Raw genomic sequence first — 23,162 nt, 5'->3', positions numbered from 1 at the left:
AAATGGAATCTCTGGTTGGCAGAGGCTTGCGCCAAAGTCAGGCAGAGACCACCACTCTAGTCAGGGCTGGGGAGTTACACACCAAAGATAACCCCTGCTCACCCCATTGGTAGCTTGGCACGAGCAATCAGGCTTATCCCGGAAGCCATGTGTAAAGCATTTGCGCACGTTCACAGCAACAACATCCCAAACTCAGTACAAAAGTAACTCCACACAAGGTTATATCTTAAATAGCCTTTGTATTCTCAAAACACATTAGAATAGGGAACTCATAACATACACTGTGTCAACTGGCACAGGCAATATTCACAAGGGATTATATACACATGACAGGGTCACATGGACCACTGTCAGAACCATCACAAAGCAAACTTGGTAAAAGTAAAACAGATCATACCCGTACAACCAGTACAAACTGGTAATCACTGTATTTAGCATCAGCCTGTAACATAAACTACATTATGCACAGTCTCACATCAGGTACGAATTACATTCTTCGCCAACCTCACCAGCATAAACACATTATGCAATCATCTCTCCAGTCTAAGCACAGTAGACCCTAACCTCCTAAGTAAAACTCACCTTAGGGACGTAAATCACACAGTGAAACATAATCTCACTAGCATAAACCATGATATTCAGAACAACCTTATAATCACAAAGCACAGTTTAGAGGTATAACACAGGGTGCGTAAAACATACTACATGAATTACATTTCCTAGCACCAAATTCACATTTAGCACATAAATCACATTAGGGCCTGGCACCCTATGAATCTAACTGTCCCCCTGGCCAACTGGCCTTCCAAAAAGGGGGCTCAAATGCCCTTTGTCCACAAAGTCAGGGCTGCTGCCTAGGCAGCGAAAGTCAAGGGTGCAGCACTGCGCAAACCTAAATGTAGCAACTGCCCACTACTTGCTGGGCAGCTGGGAAAGTGTGGGGCAAAGGAGTGCATCTCACTCCTGACTTCGCAAGACCCCAAAAGAACTGTGCGCCTAAACTGTGCAGCTGGCACTAATTGCTGCGTAGCTGTAACTAATCAAATGAGGCATGGGCTCTCACTGGCCCTTGGAATAAATGTGCCCAACGTTGGATCCACATGGGGCTCTTAAAATAATGGGCAAAGCAATGGAGCCACTCAGGCTCTGAAAAGTAAATAATGCCCCCAAGCACTGTGCAGCTGCCATCAGCAACCGGGGCAGCTGGCACTGAAGGGCCCCTTTAAACAAATATGCCCCATAAAGCGTTGGAGCCATGTAGACCCTAAAATACTGGGGCTAATCATTGGAGCCCTCGCAACCTCCACACTGTGGGGCTCTTCAAATCACTGCTGGTGCCTGCGGGGCTCTCCGTCCTTACGGGACCCCCGCCTCACTTCAGCACCATGCTTCACCCGGTCCCTCCTCCGCGGGACCGGCACTTGTGGATGGAGCCCACGAGACTCCGGTGGATATCAGGCGGCGAGCGGGACTTCCTCCTCAAGCAGAAGTCCTGCCCCACTCCAGGCATCTGGCTGCCTGACTTCCGGTTTTGCCACAGGCCGCGGTGGTGAATTCTTTTTCCCAGAGCATGATGAGGGGTAGGCACCCTCCGTAATTAAAAATTTGCAGTAGTGTGGGCACCCGCTTAAGTAAGGGCAAAGTCGCAGGGTGCGCACCAGCGCACTAAAATAAAAAAAATAATAAGCTTCAATCATGCCTGGTGGGCACCCGCCTTAATTAAAAGTAAAATAACAAAGACGCAGGGTGGGCACATGCGCACCGAAACACAACCAAGCGGGGTGGCCACCCACAAGACCACAATAAATGCGGGGCGGGCACAAAACCACAAAGGCACAATGGGGGAATCCCCATGAGAGGGGTTCCCTCACCAGGGGCTGCAGCTCAGCACTGCGCAGCCCTCAGGTTCTCCTCTTCTGGGGGGATTAAATCAAAGCGTGCTCAGTGTGCTGAAAAGGATGCTCAAAGAGTCCTGAAGATCCTTGGAGGAAAAAGCAAAGCAGAAGGGTCACAAGAAGAAGTTCTCTAGGCATCTAGAGGCAGGGAAGAGCCCAGGTAGGCAAGCCCTCCCCTGGGCTCCAGCAGCAGCACACCCCTGGCAGATTCAGCACTCAGGTACAGAACATTTTACATGGGGTCACATCCCCTTTATTTATACCACTATTTCCTTTGTCTTAAGTGTAGGGCAAAGGGAGAACCAGATACAACTGATTCAGTAGCACTTTGTTTTGCTCAGCTCCCCTCTTCTATTCACAGGACAGGCCAGGGACATCAGACGCACCTCAGAAGGTGGAGCCAGCATTGTGGAGGAAAGGCACAGCCCTATTCAGGTCCCAGGTGGAACTCCTCCCTCCCATCTGCATGCAGATCTCCCTTTTCACCACAGGACAGACCCATCCTGACTCCTGGAGCCAACCACACCAGCCAGCCCCTGTCAATCACAAGCCAGACATGCAATTCACATCAGGCAGGCAGACACTGCACACAGAAATGCCAACTTCTAAAAGTGGTACAAAAGGGGGTGGCACTTCTCCACTAGTCGCAATAAATCTGCGCACACCATTGCACAGTATTTATTCTCACGAATTGACACATACTAAACTCGCCCCTGCACTCCTTTCACATCAGGAATTACCATGGGCACTCATATCCGCCATGCATTCCTATGGGAGGGCAGGCTAATCTCACCACACGCACTCAGAGAGCACACGCACTTTACACTGGGCCACAGTGCTAAAGCGCGCAGAGGTCAAAAATCACTACCATCATGTCACATTAAAAAGCAAAAAGTTCAGGGGTGAACCTGTCAAAAGGGCCAAGTCCAACACAACCCCCTTCCAGCCAAACGCAGGGCAGACCAATCACCCCTGTGATGGGCTTCCCTGCTTGGGGTGATAGAACACGGACGCGGGTCCTCACTGCAGGGACACCCTCCGGTTCTACGCCACGTGGTACCATCCCAAAAAAATCTCAGGCCCAACCAGGCTACCCCACTGGTACTCCCTAGTTGTCCACGGCCAGGACCAGGCCCTAAGCCACCCAGGTACCAATGGTCCTTGCCAATCCACAGAGTGAAGGGTAGGAGCCCCCAGCATACAAAAGCCATTTTCCACTCTCCTTTTCAGTGTAGTTCCAAACGACCCCTGATCCTTCAACCTAGGGTCTGCACCCTCAGGCTGACCAGAGGTCACGGGCAGGAGTACCTCACCCTACCTCTACTTCTGGGGTTCCGCACCCTCCCAGGGAAAGCCCCCACCAGAACACAACTCTCCCACCAGTTCAGGACCTCTCTCCATCAACTGCTCTACCACCTGATATCCACATTCACCAGATGCACTGGGGCCAGAGGCGAGGTACTCCCTCCTTCTGCACCCCCATCCAGAGTTCTGCACCCTCCCACTGTAGAACAGGGTCTCTTCACTTAAGATAGGCCCCACCTGTTCTCAGGGGGGGGACATCCATTACCACGCGTTTTTTACACCGCGCTACCATTACAAAGCAGGCTTTACAATGCAAGTTGTTACCACGACTTGCGCTTGAGGGCGCGTTAGGCTAGGGAATAGTAGATTTACTATCCCAACACCTTCCCTACTGTACGTAGGCTGGTGTTGGAATAGTAAATCTTACTATTCCTAAGTCCAGCACCCTACAGCGCAAGTTGTGGTAACGACTTGCGTTGTAAAGCCCGCGTTGTAATGGCACGCGGGGTAAAAGCCTGCATTGTATTGACATACAACCTTCTCAGGGTAGTACTACCGCACTCAGTCAAGGACCCTAAAGATCATGGCTAGGCCTGCACCACCCCTTCTGGGAAACACAGGTTATCTTCACTTAAGATGAGCCCCACCTGTGTTCACAGGGGTACCCCTTGAAGTCAAACCGGCCAGGACACTGATTACAGCCGCCTTGCCGTCCAGGACAGGCAAACACCTGAACCTGGCTCGCCAACCCAGGGACGCTACCCTTTGGTCAGATACCCGGTGAACCAGGACTTCACGGGGGTGACACATAACTAATGGGTCATGTGACAGTCTGCCTGGCTCAGATCTCACAACCTCCTGTCCAACTAACAGTGTGTGCAAATCCCCCAGGACAGAAGTGGCGTCACCATGGCCAATCATTGGCGACTCAGCCCTTCAGGTAGGCCCCTGACCCACTGGTTCCCACTGGGGACTCTTTCCCCCTCTCACCCCTCCATCTGGACTTCTGCACCCACCCAACTTGAGTGGCACCGCCAGATACCAGAACTTCTGGAGCCCTGCTTACTGAGGCTCTACGTTCTCTAGACACTGAGAGATCCTCGACAAATGGCCTATCAGTAAAGCCTAGGCTCCCAAAATGGTGTTCCCTAAAGAAACCATCCAGGCCCTGAGATAGGGTTTCAGGCACTGGGAGACACGCAGTCACACCCACTCCTTCTCCTCTGTGAAAGGACGTGAGCCCCTTCACCATAACCTAGCTGGGTTACTCTGAATCTCTTCCACCACTCTGGGCTGGAAGACACCTCAGCCAAGCAAGCTCCTTATTTCAGAGAACTCACACCCAATCATCCAGCAAGCTCCTTATTTCAGAGAACTCACACCAAAGTATTCAGCAAGCTCCTTCTTTCAGAGAACTCACACCCAAGTATTCAGCAAGCTCCTTATTTCAGAGAACTCACGCTCACTCATCCAGTGCAACACACCATTCATCCACACCCCCCAGACCGGTGAGACAGTATCTACTGCCCCTGAATCTTAACCTGCACCCCTCTTACTGAGCACCAGGTACCACACTCTGGGAACAGGACGGGTAATTCATGCACTGGACACACTTCAGCTGCCACCACTGGATCCCACCCTTACTGGTGAATCCAGACAACTCACACTGCACTTAGGGGATGATCCACCCTCCTGAGCTAGTGACTCCATACCAATTAAGTCCCCACTGTAGGCCAACCCCTGAACCAGTGCAATCGCTCAAGGGCAGTCTCTCCTCCATATTCTCTGGTGTCTGTCCTTGGCAGGACACCCAACTCATAGTGCACAAGAAACACATTTCCAAAGAAATGACATTTAGAACCAACTTAGAAACAATAATCTCTTTCCATGTTACTATCTAAAATGTAGAGTTTTGTAATGAAGCCAGTTGTCGCTGTGGTACTGCGCAAACTCAAGTCCTAAACCCACTGCTGGTCACCAATGTTAGAAATGGGATCTTTGGTTGGCGGAGGCTAGTGCCGAAGCCAGGCAGAGACCACCACTCTAGTTAGGGCTGGGGAGTTACACGCCAAATATAACCTTTGATCTCCCCTTTGGTAGCTTGGCACGAGCAGTCATCTTATCCCAGAGGCCATGTGTAAAGCATTTGCACACGCACACAGCAACACCATCCCACGCACACTACAAAAGGAACTCCACACAAGGTTATATCAAAAATAGCCTTTGTATTCTCAAAACACATTAGCATAGTAAACACATAACATACACTGTGCCAACTGGCACAGGCAATATTCACAAGGGATTATATACACATGACAGGGCCACATGGACCACTGTCAGAACCATCACAAAGCAAACTTGGTAAAAGTAATACAGATCATAACCGTACAACCAGTACACACTGGTAATCACTGTACTTAGCATCAGCCTGTAACATTAACTACATTATGCACAGTCCCACATCATGCGCAAATTACATTCTGCGCCAACCTCACCAGCATAAAGACATTATGCAATCATCTCTCCAGTCTAAACACAGTAGACCCTAACCTCCTAAGTATAACACACCTTAGGGACGTAAATCACACAGTGAAACATAATCTCACTAGCATAAACCATGATATGCAGAACAACCTCATAATCACAAACCACAGTTTAGAGGTATAACACAGGGTGCATAAAACATACTACATGAATTACATTTCCTAGCACCAAAATCACATTTAGCACATAAATCACATTAGGGCCTGGCGCCCTATAAATCTAACCATCCCCCTGGCCAACTGGCCATCCAAAAAGGGGGCTCAAATTCCCTTTGTCTACAAAGTCAGGGCTGCTGCCTAGGCACCGAGAGTCAAGGGTGCGCCACTGCGCAAACCTACATGTAGCAACTGCCCACTACTTGGTGGGCAGCTGGGAAAGTGTGGGGCAAAGGAGTGCATCTCACTCCTGACTTTGCAAGACCCCAAAAGAACTGTGAGCCTAAATGTGCAGCTGGCAATAATTGCTGCGTAGCTCTAACTAATCAAATGAGGCATGGGCTCTCACGGGCCCTTCAAATAAATGTGCCCAACGTTGGAGCCACACGAGGCTCTTAAAATAATGGGCAAAGAGTTGGAGCCACTCAGGCTCTGAAGAATAAATAATGCCCCCAAGCACTATGCAGCTGCCCTCTGCAACTGGGGCAGCTGGGATAAGGCACTGAAGGGACTCCCACTGGGGCCCCTTTAAACAAATATGCCCCATAAAGCGTTGGAGCCACTGAGGCTCTAAAATACTGGGGCCAATCGTTGGAGCCATCTGGCTCTTAAAAAGAACATGCCATCCCCGTTGGAGCGGCCTTCTGTCAAATGGGGCGGTTCAAGAAACAACCAGAGGGCGTGGTCTCTGATACGTGGTGGGGTCCGGCACCAACCATGTGCCTCGGCCCCTGGCGCCGGATCCACCACAATGCGGGGCTCTTCAATTCACTGCTGCTGCCGGCGGGGCTCTCCCTCCTTAAGAGAGCCCCGCCTCACTTCAGCACCATGCTTCACCCGGTCCCCCCTCCTCGGGACCCGGACTTGTGGATGGAGCCTGCGAGGCTCCGGCGAATCTCGTGCGGCGAGCGGGACTTCCTCCTCAGGCGGAAATCCCGCTCCGCACCAGGCGCCTGGAGGTCTGACTACAGGTTTTGCAGCGGGCCACGGCCGTGCAGTCTCTTTCCCCAGGCATAATGAGGGGTAGGCTCCCTCTGTAATAAAAAATATGCAGTGGGGTGGGCACCCCCTTAAGGAAGGGCAAAGTCGTGGGGTGGGCACCAGCGCACTAAAAAAAAAAAAAAATAAGCGGCAATCACAGGGAGTGGGCACCCGCCTGAATTAAAAATAAAAGAACGAAGACGCAGGGTGGGCACCTGTGCACCAAAACACAACCAAGCGGGGTGGGCACCCGCGAGGCCACGATAAATGCGGGGTGGGCACCTTCCGCAAAAGCACAACTGGGGAATCCCCATGAGAGGGGTTTCCTCACCAGGGGCTGCACCTCAGCACTGCCCAGCCCTCAGGTTCTCCTCCTCTGGAGGGATTAAATAAAAGCGCGCCCAGTCCACTGAAAAGGATGCTCAAAGAGTCCTGAAGGTCCTGGGAGGAAAAAGCAAAGCAGAAGGGTCCCAAAAAGAAGTCCTCCAGGCATTCAGGGGCAGGGCAGAGCCAAGGGAGGGAAGTCCTCCCCTGGGCTCCAGCAGCAGCATGCCCCTGGCAGATTCAGCACTCAGGTACATAACATTTTACATGGGGTCACAGCCTCTATTTCCTCTGTCTAAAAGTGTAGGGCAAGAGGAAAACCAGATACAAATGGTTCAGGAGCACTTTGTTTTGCTCACCTCCCCTCTTCTATTCACAGGACAGGCCAGGGACATCAGACACACCACAGGAGGTGCTAAAGTGCGCAGAGGCCACAAATCATTACCATCATGTCATATTAAAAGGCAAAAAGTTCAGGGGTGAACCTGCCAAAAGGGCCAAGTCCAACAGTAACTATGATAGGCTATTACTTACGCGCTTGCGTCTAGGCAACTTTCACATTTTGGTTACCTTTCTTCAGCCAAACTACTGGTCATGCCCTCTCAGTCCATGTCCTTGTGATGACATTGCAGTACAGTCAACAATCCACATTGTATTCTTTTGTAAGTTTTATATCTTGCTTAGGAAAAGGTGGATACTGCCTTATCTGAAAGTGTTTGGCCTGAGACTTTGCCGACCTACTTTTACTAATTTACTACTCTTGTGTAAATGATAACTGCTCCCATCTATGTAATGGCAGTGTACCAACGTGAGATTATGGCACTGATTGCAACTTCTTAATGTTTTACATTTTTAAGATCAATTTGTATTTCTATGGACAGCTGCTATTGTATTTTAAAGTTTTAAATGTTTGTATTAATGCTGTTTTGATATATCTTGTGCTTTTATGATTTGATATCTTAAATCGAATAAAGCGTATCTTGACTTGATTTGACTTGAATAAGTGATGTTACAATGCATGCCATTACATCGCATGCCGTTGCAACCCAAACTTTTACTCCGACTTTCTTTTGGGGCACTCGAAGTTGGAGTAGATTAATTTTCTATTCCAACTCCAGTGTGCGCAACAGTAGGAAAGGTGTTGGAGTAAAATCCAAAACCTTCTACCCACTGCTGCATACCATTTGCGTTGCAATCTTATGCGATGTAATGTCATGCGTTGGAATAGTTTCGTTGTAAAGGCTGTCTCCCCCAGTAAATGTGCTCTGACCTCTAAAACATGTCAACATTTGCTATCCTCCGAATTGACAAATTTAACTTACCTATAAGTCCCTGGCATATGGCCTTCAATTTAAATGCCACTAGAGGACTGCAGACCGCATTGTGCCACATCTAGAATGACAGTGCAAGATATGACTGCAAGCCTGACACCAGTTACCTCCTTTTAAATATTATTAGGATACCCCAATGTAAACTTTTCCCAATAAGGCAGGCTGCATGTTTTTTTAAAGTTGGACATGTAAAAGCTTAATTTCAAACATGTTCTTGCAGTGACAAGGCCAAAAGCTATTTTAATTGTAGCAGAGTTAGCTGTTCCATAGGAAAGCATTAGGAGTTAATACTTAAATTCAGTAATGTAATCTCTGCCTAGGAATCTGCTAAAAGGTAATTTGCAGACCTTTTAAAATATTTATTACAAATCCAATGCATTGGTAAAGTTATATTTTTCTAAATAGTTTCCAAAAGGTACTCATAAAAAGTTAACTTGTGTCTGTGTAAAGCGTCTGTAAGTTACCTCCTTTTAAATATTATTAGGACACCCCAATGTGAACTTTTCCCAATAAGGCAGGCTGCATGTTTTTTTCAAGTAGGACATGTAAAAGATTAATTTCAAACATGTTCTTACAGTGACAATGCCCAAAAGCTATTTTAATTGTAGCAGAGTTAGCTGTTCCATAGGAAAGTATTAGAAGTTAATACTTAAATTCAGTAATGTAATCTCTGCCTAGGAATCTGCTAAAAGGTAATTTGCAGACCTTTTAAAATATTTATTACAAATCCAATGCATTGGGTAAGTCATATTTCTTCTAAATAGTTTCAAAAAGGTACTCATAAAAAGTTAACTTGTGTCTGTGTAAAGCGTCTGTAAGTCAATTTCCATGAGTTTCCAACTATAAGCCTGCACCTGAATAGTTCCTTGATGAGGTTTGAACTTGCTCCCAGAGCTGAGACAAAGGCTATAGTTGTGGGGAGGTATTCTGTTCCTTTGACAGAATGACCCCCTAGGCAGTTCCAATTAACTTAATATCTTCAAAGAGGCCTACCCTCTCACAGTAATAAACACCTGGGCCTGACCCTTCATTTTTCCTTTTAACCAGCCAGGCACTAATCCCACTAGGAAAGCAGCTGCCCTCAGAAACGATTTTGAATGACCACTGAGGAGGAGTCGCTCATTGTCCTAGCCACACCTCTAGGGTGGACAAAGGATCTATGCACCAGGGAAGAACATTTCTGCCATTTTCATTTTAGGTATATAATTACAGTGTAGGAAAGATTGCATTAAGGCACACAAGAACGGCTGAAAAAGTTGATAGGGTTACTCCTGGTATCTTTTCCTCTATTAGTTAGGTAGGGGCGAAGGGTCACCCCCCCCCCCCCCGGTACTGACAATGTCAATTTTGACACCTCTGGAAACTCTATTCAGAACAGTACTGGACCTGTGGTAGATAGAAAAGTGACTGCACCTGCTTTTGAGAACTGTGCAGGGAACCCTAGAGGCTGGACTTGCTCCCATTTGTACCCAGGGCCAAGGAGTGGAGCCCAAGGGTCAGTAGCTTCCCCCTGTTAAGGAACAATGACAGAAAAGCTGTAAGAAGCCTACTTTCCTGAAAGAGACAAGTTGTCCAGTTTCGATTGGATCACCCTTAACCCTACTGGTGGCTTCCGCTGTAGTGAGCTCTGACCCCAAGTGCGTTTCCTGCACCCTTGCATGGTGTCAAAGTGCACTCCCCCTGCCTAGCCTAGAAATCTGGGGCCTGGGATTTAGAAATATTTTACTAACTTTTTACCTAGAAAACCATCAAGTGACCATGACCAACCCGCTAGCGGAAAGACCGAGTGTGAAGTCCTGCTGGTCATGACTTTTCTGCAATTCTCACTCTGTTCTTCTTCAGAAGCAAATCTGTTTCAGTGGGTGTAATGCCAACTGGCATCTGACCACGTTGAACCATCTTTAGCCACAGCATGCAGCCTTGCCCTGATGAGGAAATTTGACTTTCAGAAAAGAGTCTAAGTCCGAAGGTAGAAATCATCACTATGCCTGGTGCTGCACAGCATCTGATCAATCTCAATGAATTTCTGGGCATGAACCATCCATTGCTTTATTTTATGAATCCACAAATTCTTCCCGTAAGGGTTCTGAATGCTCCGGGTATCCCTGAACTTCCGGTGATACTTCTCTGGGGGAGAAGAAAATTCACAAGGGCTTCCTTCAAGGAGGCATATCTCATCTTATCAGTTTTCTCAAGGGCTAATAAGTCCCTCCCCACAGTAGGTATGTGCTTCCACAGCAAGCCCCTTACCCCTCACCCCTCCTCTGGTACTCTATGCATGGACAAGATTACTTAATAGGCTTCCAACCATTTTACCTCTCCCATGCACTTCACTTTCACTGCCACTATCTTTAATGGACCCAGAAGCTTTCTTGACTGTCAGTTCTAGTTCTCTTTGGCCCCTCAAATGGGCCAGCAGAGCCAACTTCTTCTTCAAAGCCAAGGTCAATCTATTCTCCCGACTACATTCTTTGCTGCAGCCTTTTTCTCCTTCAGCTTTCAGAACTAATTTATTTCCTCCTGCAGCTAGCTTAATTTCATACAGGACAAGGGCTGCCAATTGTAACATTAGATCTGTCTCTGCTTCTCTGTCCGTCAAATCTGACTGGATCAGACTGCGGGAAGATGCTAGGGTCCATGCTCTGGATAAGGTACGGTTCCTGGCTTCTGTATACTCATCCACCACTGGCACTGGATGCTCTGCAGGGCCATCCGAATATTTGTAAAGCTTTTATGCAGTACTCAAAAAGAAACAAAGTGACAAAACACGACACTAAAAATCCAAACCCAATTTAAAAAACTAGAGAACATTTTAATAAATAAAATGACACAAAAATAACATAAAACAAACAAGTGGAACAAAAGCCATGAATTGTTAAAGTTGGAGGTTTAAAAGAGACACCAAAAAGTCTTATGCACCAACCACAGTCATCTGGTTATGCTTGACTGGTACCTAGGGGCAAGTTCAGACTGAACTTGTTGGATACAGAAATTAGACAAGCATGATTTCGAGGTGATTCTTGTTCTGTGTCCCAAGACAAGCTGCAGCTGCACCATGCATTCTAGACTAAGTACAAAACAGTTTTATGATGTACCCAGGCATCTGTGTAAACCTTTCTTTGCAAACACAAATATTAATACTGTATATAAGCATTTATTTGCTCCTTTTATATGTTTGCGTCATTCGTTTTTTAGTTAAGGCAACTTGTTTTTCCAGACCCATTATTACAGCAGCTGTTTCTCACTTTAGAAAGCAATTAGAATGTGAAAGCCAGAACCCATTTACCAACAAGTTGTCAGCACTCCATCCACTCTTCTCCTCCTCTTAGCGCGAGGAAGATGGAGTCTTAGACTTGGTGAGGGCTGAAATATGCAAATGTGCAAACTGAAGCTGCTGTTTGAAGGTCCCTGAGACTGATCTGTTTGTGGCCACCTGTTTCCCACTGCCTGACGTAGTTAGAATACATGCCATAGACCACTGGCATAACGAAACTTGAGGGAGGGCCACCTGCAAGGTACTTGGAGGGGCCCTCTCTGGAATTAGTCGGGAGCTCGCCGGCCAGAGCACTCAGCTGAGGAGGCCCCCTGGAGCTTGGGGCCCCCACACTGAGGCGCTAGGGGGGCCTGTGTTACGCCACTACCATAGACTTCTCCATGTAGATCCTCCATCACAGTAGCAGGGCACAAATGCTTTTCAAAAAAACGATGTAATGTGTGGTGTTTCCTCCCTCTTCTCTCCTGCTGTCTCAGGCGCGGTGCGTCCATTGGGGCGTAGGGGCATAGCCCCACTAAGCCCCATGAACCCACCGCGTCGTCACTGAAATACAATTCAAAATATTAAAATAATCGCGCTACCCGCCGGCCGACTTTTCCGGTGTGGGGGGGGGGGGGGGCTGGGTCTGCTGCAGCTGCGCAAGTGGATTTTTGGGCAGAAACTAGCCCGCGCATGCGCAGATTATTTTCCCTGTGCAGTTCCCCTTAGAGAGAGGACCAGGGAGCGGGCGGCAGCCCCCGGGGTTGCACAGGTCGACTGGGCGAGCAGTCATGGTGCCCCTCCAGCCAATCCAAACAGTTCTACATCGATGGAATATGAAAGACGAGCAATATTTGATAAAATGCATTTTTCTCCTGATAAATTAGTTATATGTCTACTAAAATAGCGTTTTCTTGACAGTACCCAAGGCTCAAAGTGCAAAAATATTTTGATTTTGTAAAACATGCGTCTTTCAAAACTACAGGGCTTGTGTTGGCAAAATCCCTATTGATGTGTACAAAATATATTTTGCGTGCCGCAAAATCCTTACCGACTCGCAAAATGAGTTCTGCAACTCATTTCTAAATTACAATTAGGAGGGGGTGTGCAATGTTTATACCCTCCTAATTGCAGTTGACAATTAGGTATATCAAGGCCTTCTGTCCACACGTGCAGCCACAAACCATTGACCACATGCTGGCACACAAGTTGTGGTGGCGTGTGATTCGCAAAAGCATGGAGGCTGCTTCCCTGTTGAAAATCAGAATGGGCAACCTCGGGAGGAGCAGAGAAAGAGTAAGCCAGGTGCGGTGCGTCCATTGGGGCGTAGGGGCGTGCGGTGCAATATGCAAATTAGTTTACGCCTCACCACTGTCAAATGTCAACAGCCGCCCCTGTGCTGTCTCCCTCCACAGTACCCAAATTCAATACTACCGAGTGAGATGTTCACTCTCTGATCACGCGCAAAACGTATGGAGGTTTCTTGAGTCCCCTATGCACCCTAAGCAATACAGAGCCAACATTCAGAAAACAGTTCAAGATTACATAACTCTTGCATCGAGGGCAGGTTCTAATAAAAATGTGGGGAGCAGCCTAATTGAGGGCACAGGTCAAGATGCTAGACACAGATAAAGTGGAGTACGCACTCCTCTGCAGGAAGCAGCCAGCCGCGGCCGGTAGTGGGAGTACCGGCCGGCCAGTGATGTGGGGAGGGGGAGGGGCACGGTGGGGGGTAGTAATGTATGGATTACGGACTTTAACAGGTAAGTAAACATAAAAATAAATAAAACGAATTTCGTTGCACACACTGCATCGCATTTGGTGATGCAGTGTGTGCAACGAAATTCGTTTTATTTATTTTTATGTTTACTTACCTTTTAAAGTTTGTAATCCATACATTACTACCCCCCCACCGTGCCCCTCCCCTTCCCCACATCACCGCCCGCCCCAGTACTCCCCTACTGGCCACTGCTGGAAGCAGCAGTACTACACAGGGGAGAACAAAGTAGACCACTTGTTTGCTCGTAAGTTAAAGGAAAAATAAAGTAGAGATAGAGCAGTGGCGTTACTGGTTGAAAAAGGGGAAACTAACACTCAAGACAGATATAGCACAAGTATTCTGCGGTGACTATATCAAGCAGAGCATAAACTGGGTCACACATTAATGATCTAAATCCATCAGTCCAGAATTATTGCACACCTTACAGAAGTGCACAGATGACTCATATCAACCCATAAAAATTGAAAAAGTGATATCCAGCATATTGCGCCTGAAAATTGACAAAGTGGCAGGGGTTTTCTCTTAAATTACTTACTTGCTTAAATACTTACTCGAAAATTCTATCCTCCTTAAAACCGAATAGCCACTTTAATTACCAACTCTCCTCTAATTGCTTGGCAGCGGCCTCGCCATTTGGACTACACTCATAAACACCTCCCTTCTTCAAGGGTCCATGCCTGTCTCTCTAAAAACCGGGCAAATCATCCCCATCGTAAAAAAACCCACTCTGAATTCTGCTATTCCAGGCAGCTTCTGACCAATATCCAATATTCCTCTTCTTGCTAAAGTGCTGGAGAAATGTGTGCACTTCAACTGAGCCAGCACATTGCTAATTTCAACCTATTAGACGAATTCCAATCGTTTCAGGCCAGGGCACAGCACCAAAACAACTATTCTTCACCTTGTAGACGTTGCTCTTCAAGCCCTTGACCAAGGCAAAACCTGCCTCTCATTCCTACTGGATTTATTCTCGGCATTTGACACAGTCAACCACGAGAAACTACATGAACGCCTCGAACACAGGATGGGAATAGGAGACTACTAGAAATGGGATCTCTGGTTGGCTGAGGCTTGCGCCAAAGCCAGGCAGAGACCACCACTCTAGTCAGGGCAAGGGAGTTACACGCCAAAGATAACCCCTGCCCCCCTTGGTAGCTTAGCACGAGCAGTCAGGCTTATCCCGGAGGCAATGTGTAAAGCGTTTGTGCAGCACCCACACATCAGCAACACCCTAGGCACACCACAAAAGGAACTCCACAGAAGGTTATGTAAAAATAGCCTTTGTATTATCATAAACACATAGAATAGTAATCACACAATGTACACTGTGCCAACTGGCACTAAGCGGTATTTACAGAGGATTATATACACATGACAGGGCCACCTGGACCACTGTCAGAACCATCACTTTGTAAGAATAGTAAAAGTAAAAACATATAGTAAACGTAGAACACAACCAGTAATCACTGGTAAACACTGTACTAAGCATTACCCTGTAACATAAATCATGGGATGCACAAATCATATTGGGCATGAATCACATTAGCATAAAACATCTTAGGTTAGGCCTAATTAGCACACATTAGCAGTACTCATATGAGGCAATAGGCCTCGCAAGCATAAGCACAGTGTGCCTCAATCGGGGGCACAACGCACTGAAACTGGCCCCAGGCCAACTGATCTCTCACAGGGGCTCAAAAGCCCTATGTCCCGCAAAAGTCAGGGCTGGCTGCAGAAGCAGCAAAAGCAAAGTGCGCAGATGCACAGCCTACACGTGGCAGCTGCCCACTACTTGCTGGGCAGCTGTGCAGGCAAGAATGTGGACACTGGCACTCCTGCGCCCTTAATCCCCACCGGGACGTGGAAAACCAAATGTGCCCCCACAGGAAATATGGCGCTGGCACCACGGTGCCCCGAGTCCCCCACGGGGACTCTTCACAACAAATTGCGCAAACCTTGCAGCCGCCCACTGCTAAACGGGGCAGCTGTGGGAGAAACAGACACTGGCACTCGGGGGCCCCACTCTGGGGCTCCTTGAACAAAATCACCCCCAACGGTGGAGCGGCTCACCCTCCTGCGTGTCCGCTCAGCAGCTATGTCCAAAAGAAATTAGCACTGGCACAAAACGTACCTCGGGCTCACTCACCGGTCTCCTCTAATCACCAGTGATCTCTGTGGCCTTCCTCTCTACCGTCAGCTGATGTTGCAGGCCTCTCCTCAGTGCATGGGAGCCCCGCAACGTCTCCGGCCACCACTGCCCTCACGCCGTACTGCTGCCTCTTCTTCATGCGCGGGTCTCTCACTGCTCACAGGAGCCCCATAAGCCGCAGCATGTACGGAGTCGGCCCTGCCCACCTCCAGGCAGAATTCCCTTCACTTCCGGGTCGCAGTGGCGGCGGCTCTCAGTGTTCTTGGCGGCAGCGGTGGCAATACGGGGTAGACTCCTGTTCCAATGTGCAAAACTGCGGGGTGGGCACCCGCTCTCTTTTTAAAAACTGCAGGCAACGCGGGGTAGGCTCCCACTCATCACCTCAATGCAGGGTTGGCTCCCGCTAAGGACTCAGGAGGGGGAATCCCCACATCGGGATTCCTTCGAGGTATGTGGCAGCTCCGTACTGCAGAGCCCATGCACTCTCTGCTTGGTCAAATTTTAAATAAAAGCGCTCACAGGCACTAGAAGCCACAAAAGTCCTAAAAAAGGCAGATATAAGAGAGTTCTTGGTGCTGGGGAGACCCCAGCAAAGCGCAGCCTCGCCGACCAGCAAGCAAGGACCCCCAGGAAACAGCAGCTGGATCCCGCGGTGGTTCCTCCTGGCAGAGTGTCCTCCCAAAGTAAGAACAAGCCCAACACAAACATGGGGTCACAGCCCCTATATTTATACCAACAATTACTTTGTGTAGAGTGTAGGGCATGGGGGAACCAGATGCAACTGGTTCAGGGGGGAATTGGAGCACTCAGTTCACAAGGCTCCTCTTTCCCTTTGTCAGGTGGGGGCTCAGTGATCAGACACGCCACAGGGGGGTGTAGCCAGCATTGTACAGCCTGGGCACAGTCCTATTCAGAGTCAGGGGATTACGCTTCACACTACTCTTAGCCCAGGTGTCCCATTCAGCCTAGCTGACTCACCCTGCCCCTCTTGGAGCCACCCACACCTCTCAGCTCCTGTCACTCACAAGCCAGACATGCAATTCACATCAGGCAGGCAGACACATAGTACACAGAAATGCCAACTTTTAAAAGTAGCATTTCTCCACCAGTCACCATAAATCTGCACACACCATTGCGCAGAGTAAACTCGACCCTGAACTCCTCTCATACCAGGAATTACCATGGACACACATATCCCCCATGCATTCCTATGGGAGGGTAGGCCAATCTCACCACACGCTCAGAGCGCGCACGCACTTTACACTCGGATACAGTGCTAAAGTGCCCAGAGTGCTAAAACCACTACCACCATGTCAGAGCTTAAAGCAAAAAGTTCAGGGGTGAACCTGACAAAAAGGGCCAAGTCCAACAGAGACACTGTCATCAAATGGTTTGGTTCCTTCCTCTGGAACCGCTCCCAGAGATTCTTAGTTAACAGCAACCTATCTGCTCCCTCCCCAAAAACAATTAGTGTCTCTCAAGGTTTAACACTGTCCCCTACCCTCTTCAATCTCTGCCTCGAGCCACTAGCTGAAATACTCCTCACTGCCAACATTTCTTTCCACGTGTACGTCAATGATACCCAGATCTACATCAAACTCTCATCTCTAGAGTAGATTAATATTTGAATGAAGCTCTGAAGGTAACTCAATGGCTCGCCAGCAACCAGCTCAAATTAAATGCACAAAAAACAGAGTTCCTTCTCATCTCCCCCATAAAACACAACTGACATCCTGGAATGGACTAAGTTATTACAGCACTTACCTGCACAGCGACCATAGTAGAATCTGACAAATCTCTCCGCATATCCCTGGAGAGCAACCTGAATATGCATGACCACATCAACTCGATGGCCAAAACTGCCAGGTACCCCCCGAGCTATTTGAAAAAACTAAAACCCTTCCGTGAAGCTGCAGACCTAAAAACCGCAGTCCAGTCGTTAGTTATCTCTAGGATTGAATATGGCTGCTCAACCCTATCAGGCCTACCCAAGATCTCCACTGCTCCCCTAAATGCTTGCCTCAATGCTGCAGCAAGAATCCTAACAGGCTCAAAAAAATGTGACCTCATCTGTCCCCATCTAAAGGCACTGAACGGGCTCCCCTTTGAAGCCAGAGTCCAGCTCAAACCAGCCTGTATCACACACAAAGCACTATACACAAATTCCCCTGCATATTTGCCAAGAAACTCTTGGTATTTGGGGGAGGCAGAAACCCCCAGTCTGCCAGAGACCTTGTGCTCCAGCCACCCTGCTTCCGTAAGGATAAAACCTATAACCGTGCCTTCTCTAGGGCCGAACATGGAACTAGCTACCGTGCTCGGAATCCCTTATATGTCAACCTATAAAAAGGAAGCTAAAATATTCCTAATGACCAAATTCCTCCCATAATTCTCTTTCACCGGGCACTCTGCTTTGCAGCATTGCTCTGGTTATTCTGAAAAATCTCTTATGCTGCTTGGTTGCTCCTATTCCTTGTACTGATTTATTATTCCCTCATATGTAATTGTGGACTCTCTCTGTATATCTCTGACTTGTCACCTCTCATATGTAATTGCTGGTTTTCACTGCATTTTGCTGACTTGTCGCCCCTCTTATTATTGTATATACCCCGGTTATGTCAGAATGTAGTCACTTCCCTCTATCCCTATCCTGTTTTTCGCCTGTGTCAAACCTGTATACAACGTGTTTTCCCTGTAAAGTGCTCTTTTACCCTAACGGGTCACATTCCCGCTCTATAAAACCTTAAATAAATAAATACAAATCTGGTTTCACTCTACTCTTCTATAAATTATTCTATCAGGAACTGCCCCCATCCCGGCCAGGCTATTTACCAGCTTTGCTGAGACAGATGAACTCAATGCTCAAGATCGCTATCTCGGTCGTACCAAAACCAAGGAAACAACCTTCTCAGCCTCTCATATAAGTCAATTTCGCTAATGAACATTGATGCCAACATTTCTACTGGGATTTTTCCATCCCACCTAAATCCGCTTATCCCTGGACTGGTAGGCCCAGACCAATCTGGTTTATAACAGGCATGAACTGCAGTGTTAACACAGATCATCATAGTTAAGTGCAACCGAAATCCTAAAAGCAATTTGCTCCTCACAATATATGTCAAAAAGGCATTTAGCCATTTCTACTGCCCTTACCTCAGTTAGGGCCATATGTATCAACATTCCGTTTTGCGATTCCTAAATAGCGATTTTTAAGGAATCGCTATTTAGAAATCGCAAAATGGTATGTATGCAGAAAATCGCTTCTTTTTAGCGATTCCTTAAAATTCCATAATTGCGATTAGCAAATTACTAATCTCAATTAAGAATTAATTTCCCATTCATTTCTATGGGCCAGGAGGCCCATAGGAATGAAGGGGAAATTGCTAATCGGAATTTGCTAATCGCAAATTGTGAATATTTTCAAGGGTGCAGGGGTGTCTCAAGAACACCCTGCTGCACCCCTGAAAATGACATGTGTGCGCATATGGCGCACATACATGCCCTAAGGGCATGTATGAGCGTCATATGGCACCTTTTGATTTTTGAAAAAATGCTTTTTTAAAAGAATTCGCAACTTACCACCAACTAGAAGTTGGTGGTAATTTGCGATTCCTTAATGGCCTTTTGGAATGTTTTTTTCCTTGATACATTGCATTTAAGGAATCGCAAAATTTGCAATTTCTTAAATGCAATCGCAAAATAAGGAATGGCAAATTTAGCGATTCCTTATTTTGCACCAAAAATGTTTCATACATACCATTTAGCGAAAATGGGTTCGCAAACGCCGGAATTCTGCGAATTTCGGCGTTTGCGAACCCATTTTGCCTTGATACATATTGCCCCTAGTTCCTGTTTAACTATGGACACTATCCCACGTTTAGGAAATGGGTCAAATGTACTTATCAATATCCTAACGAGACTGTGAGGATGTGTGCTCTTTTATCTTGCCTATACGGAGGAGGACCAGGCAGGTTTGCCCACTCTCCCCAGTACTCTTTATACTATATATGGAGTCGATGGCAGAGAGGGTGAGAAAGAGATAGAGAATCACACAGGGGTATCAAAATAGGACCAGGCATGCACACCCATAATATGTATGCAGACAATGTTCTGGCAAACGTTTTGGGCCCTGTAAGATCCATACTGTTACCAATGGAAGAAATGGAGACATTTGAAGATGCCTCGGGTTTAGCTTGAATCCCCAGAAATCCATCTTTCTCAGTGCACATCTCCCAAAGGAGCAATGAGAGAAAATCCAAGGATTGTCTCCATTCCAATGGGCCAAAGATGGAGCCATGTATTTAAAACTCCAAGGGGATTATTTACAAGCCCATTGGCCACAGGTGCGTCATTTGTTTTGATGCACCGGAGGCACAGTGTGCCTGCCCATATTTGCAAGGCCAGGTAAAACCACCCAGCATGACTTTTCATGGCATGGTAAATGAGGCCCAAATAGCACCTATCCTTGCCATGACATCCAAACTGAACTACACTAGCCTCAAGGCAGGAATTAGGAAGAACTTGCTATCATGGCACAATACATTGTCATGGCCCAGCCACATCACAACACTTAAAATGACAATCCTGCCCAAGATTAGTTATTTTTCAAACACTTCCACTCCAACCCCCACAGCAGACTCTTTATAGAAAGCAGCAGGTTCATATGGGCTGGGAAAAACGCTTTGGATGGCTAAGCAAAGGGAGCCTAGGCAGTCTGACGATGAAGCACCGGGTATCCCAGATCTCAGTAAATATTACCAAGCAGCACAGCTCTGCTACATGGTTGAATGGTACGGAGGGTGTCAGAGAAAAACTGGTGCAATATTAATTGACTCATTACTAGCATTCATATCTGTAATGTGCCATTACTCCCATAAAAACAGTGACCCTGGGACATATACGCTTTACGAGTGAAAACAGCCAAGTTAGCGGTATGCATTTTGGGGCCATATGAAGGGATTGACTACCTTCCCCTGCCCCTTTACACTTATACACAACAACACAGAGTTCCTACCAGCAGTACAAGGTCAGGAGTATGCAGTATGGAGCAAGCTGGGTTGTTAAAACATTAAGGCCCTTAAAGGATTGTTTTGTAATTACTCTTTTCTCACTATAATTTTATCTAAATCAGCTTTTTCATAGTTTTATGTATTGCTTGCATTGATTATTGTTGTTCATTCAATCAACCTATTTTAACTAAGAGCCCAATTCAGAGTTTGGTGGAGAGGGTATGCCATTGCGAATGCGCTGGAGTACCATGCCCGCCAAACCCTCAGTCTGCACAGCTCAGTCAGAGACTGGCAGACCTTAAGTTGTCTGTAGATGGAACACTGTTGGCTCAGTTGATGGAAAACTTTCTCTGACAGACAGACAGAGTAGGGGCTGCTGGCAGTAGGACAATGTCCTTAGACACAAACCTCAATGCACATAACGCTGTAAACAGATCTATAAGTAGATCAATCTAATCGCTATTCCTTACTTTCAATCAAAAGCCAATAACCTATTCTACTCTGTCCATATTAGTCTCTATCCACTACGACTTATGTACAAACAATACGAAATTCCTGCCAAATACAATATCTTCAGATTACTTGGACTCCAGGTAACAAGAATAACAGTACCAGAAAGGGTATCAAATTCAGAAAGATCTTCTGGACCATGCACAAGTTGGAAAGGCACTATGGAAATGTGCTTATCATAAGATAACATGGCATAGAATTTATAAAAATCAGATGTTTTAAAAGAGAGTAATTTAGCCTCCCGAGGGTTGTTGATGGGAACGCTTTTGAAACAAATATGCCAAAATGGTGGGTTCTCTAGAACAATGGGGCATATTACCAATGGGTAGCGATATTTATCGCTAACTAGGCTTTGCAACGATTTTTTTATCGCTAAGCATCGCCGGAAATTATCGCTGAGTTAACTTGCTATTAGCAACCTTTATCTCAGAAGTGATAAAAATCCTCACGCTAACTGCCAAATGAGAGATTATCGCTGGAAAACCTACGATAATCTCTCGAAGTTTGGCGTTAGCTTGATGATAGGGGCTCACAAACTTAGCCATGATATCCACCTTCCATAGGATATCATGGCTAAGTCAGGAAAATACCAGGTGTAAAAAAAGCAGCGCTAACCGTGGTTAGCGCTGCTTTTTTTTTTATCTCTAACAGGGTTAGCGTGAAGCTTGATAATAGGAGAAATGTTGCTTAGCGACATTTCTCCTATTATTTTGCACTGGAACGTCCACTTTGCATCTCATTAGAGATGCAAAGGGGAGCGTAGTGAAAAAGGGTGCTAACATGCTAATTTGCGTGTTCACACCCTGTTGCTGATAGGGAGATAATTTTATCTCCGCTTTCTTGGCTTTTAAAGCCAAAAAAGCAGAGATAAATCCCTTGATAATATGCCCCAATGTTTCTAAAAATTGCCCACATATAAGTCACATGTGATGCAGACAGTAAAAATAATATGGCTAAGCCACTTTTTTTTTTCAAAATGTCGACTGGATCTTTCGGCACTTCCTTTTTCTACACAGGTCCTCCCAACCGGTTTCTCAGCCATTTGTTATGACCTAACATCTCATTGGAAGGAGCACTGAGGAAAAAAATCGAAATCGCACAGTCACAGGAAACAGACAGCAGAGCTGGACAAATCTGGGAGGCTAGTTTAGCAAGCCTAATGCTCAGTCGCATTTAGATGACACAACCGGATAGCACTTTAAATGAACCCCTGATATGCATTCATCTTATCTGAATCTTTACAGTGACAGTTTTTGAAAATCGAGACATTATAACAGGAATTACATTTTCAATGTGAACAAATAAGCTAACTTCCCATAAACCCTAACTTGCCCTTTTCTTCAAAATATATTCATTGGCATGTGCAAGTGTCCCGCAATGGAGAGATTTTGCTGTTATGCAGATTTTTAAATATGAAATCATATAGATGTCCATCACCTGACAGTGATTTTCACTACTAATCTTTTAGGCACAGCCAATATTGGCCACAATAAGTTAGAGACCATTGCAGACGCTTTCAATGCCATTATGCTCTGGATAGCCACTTCTATGTTAAGAATAACCCACAATATTTCAAGAAAGTGTCACATTAATATCGGGAACAGCGAGAATATTGCTATGAATGCTCAGAACATGGCATTGAAGGGTGACACATTTCCAGGGATAACCAAAATGTTGCAAATATGCTCATAATATGTCGGGGATGCACCTTTAGTATGCAGAGGATAGCCATAATGTTTCCATGAATAGGCAAGTATTTGGTCCGAAAGTCAAAATCACACCAATAATGCCCACTATGCATCGCTCCTATGCCAGCAATAGTCAAATACTGTCAAGAAATCACACTCTTTTCTGTCAGTAATTGCCTCTGCATAATGCATATGCCCAGATGCATCAAGCATTTTTGGAGTCGCAAACGGTGCGATT

Source organism: Lissotriton vulgaris, chromosome 1_1 (assembly GCF_964263255.1).
Source record: "Lissotriton vulgaris chromosome 1_1, aLisVul1.2, whole genome shotgun sequence".
Taxonomy (NCBI): Eukaryota; Metazoa; Chordata; class Amphibia; order Caudata; family Salamandridae; genus Lissotriton; species Lissotriton vulgaris.
Note: the sequence above shows the minus strand (reverse complement) of the source record.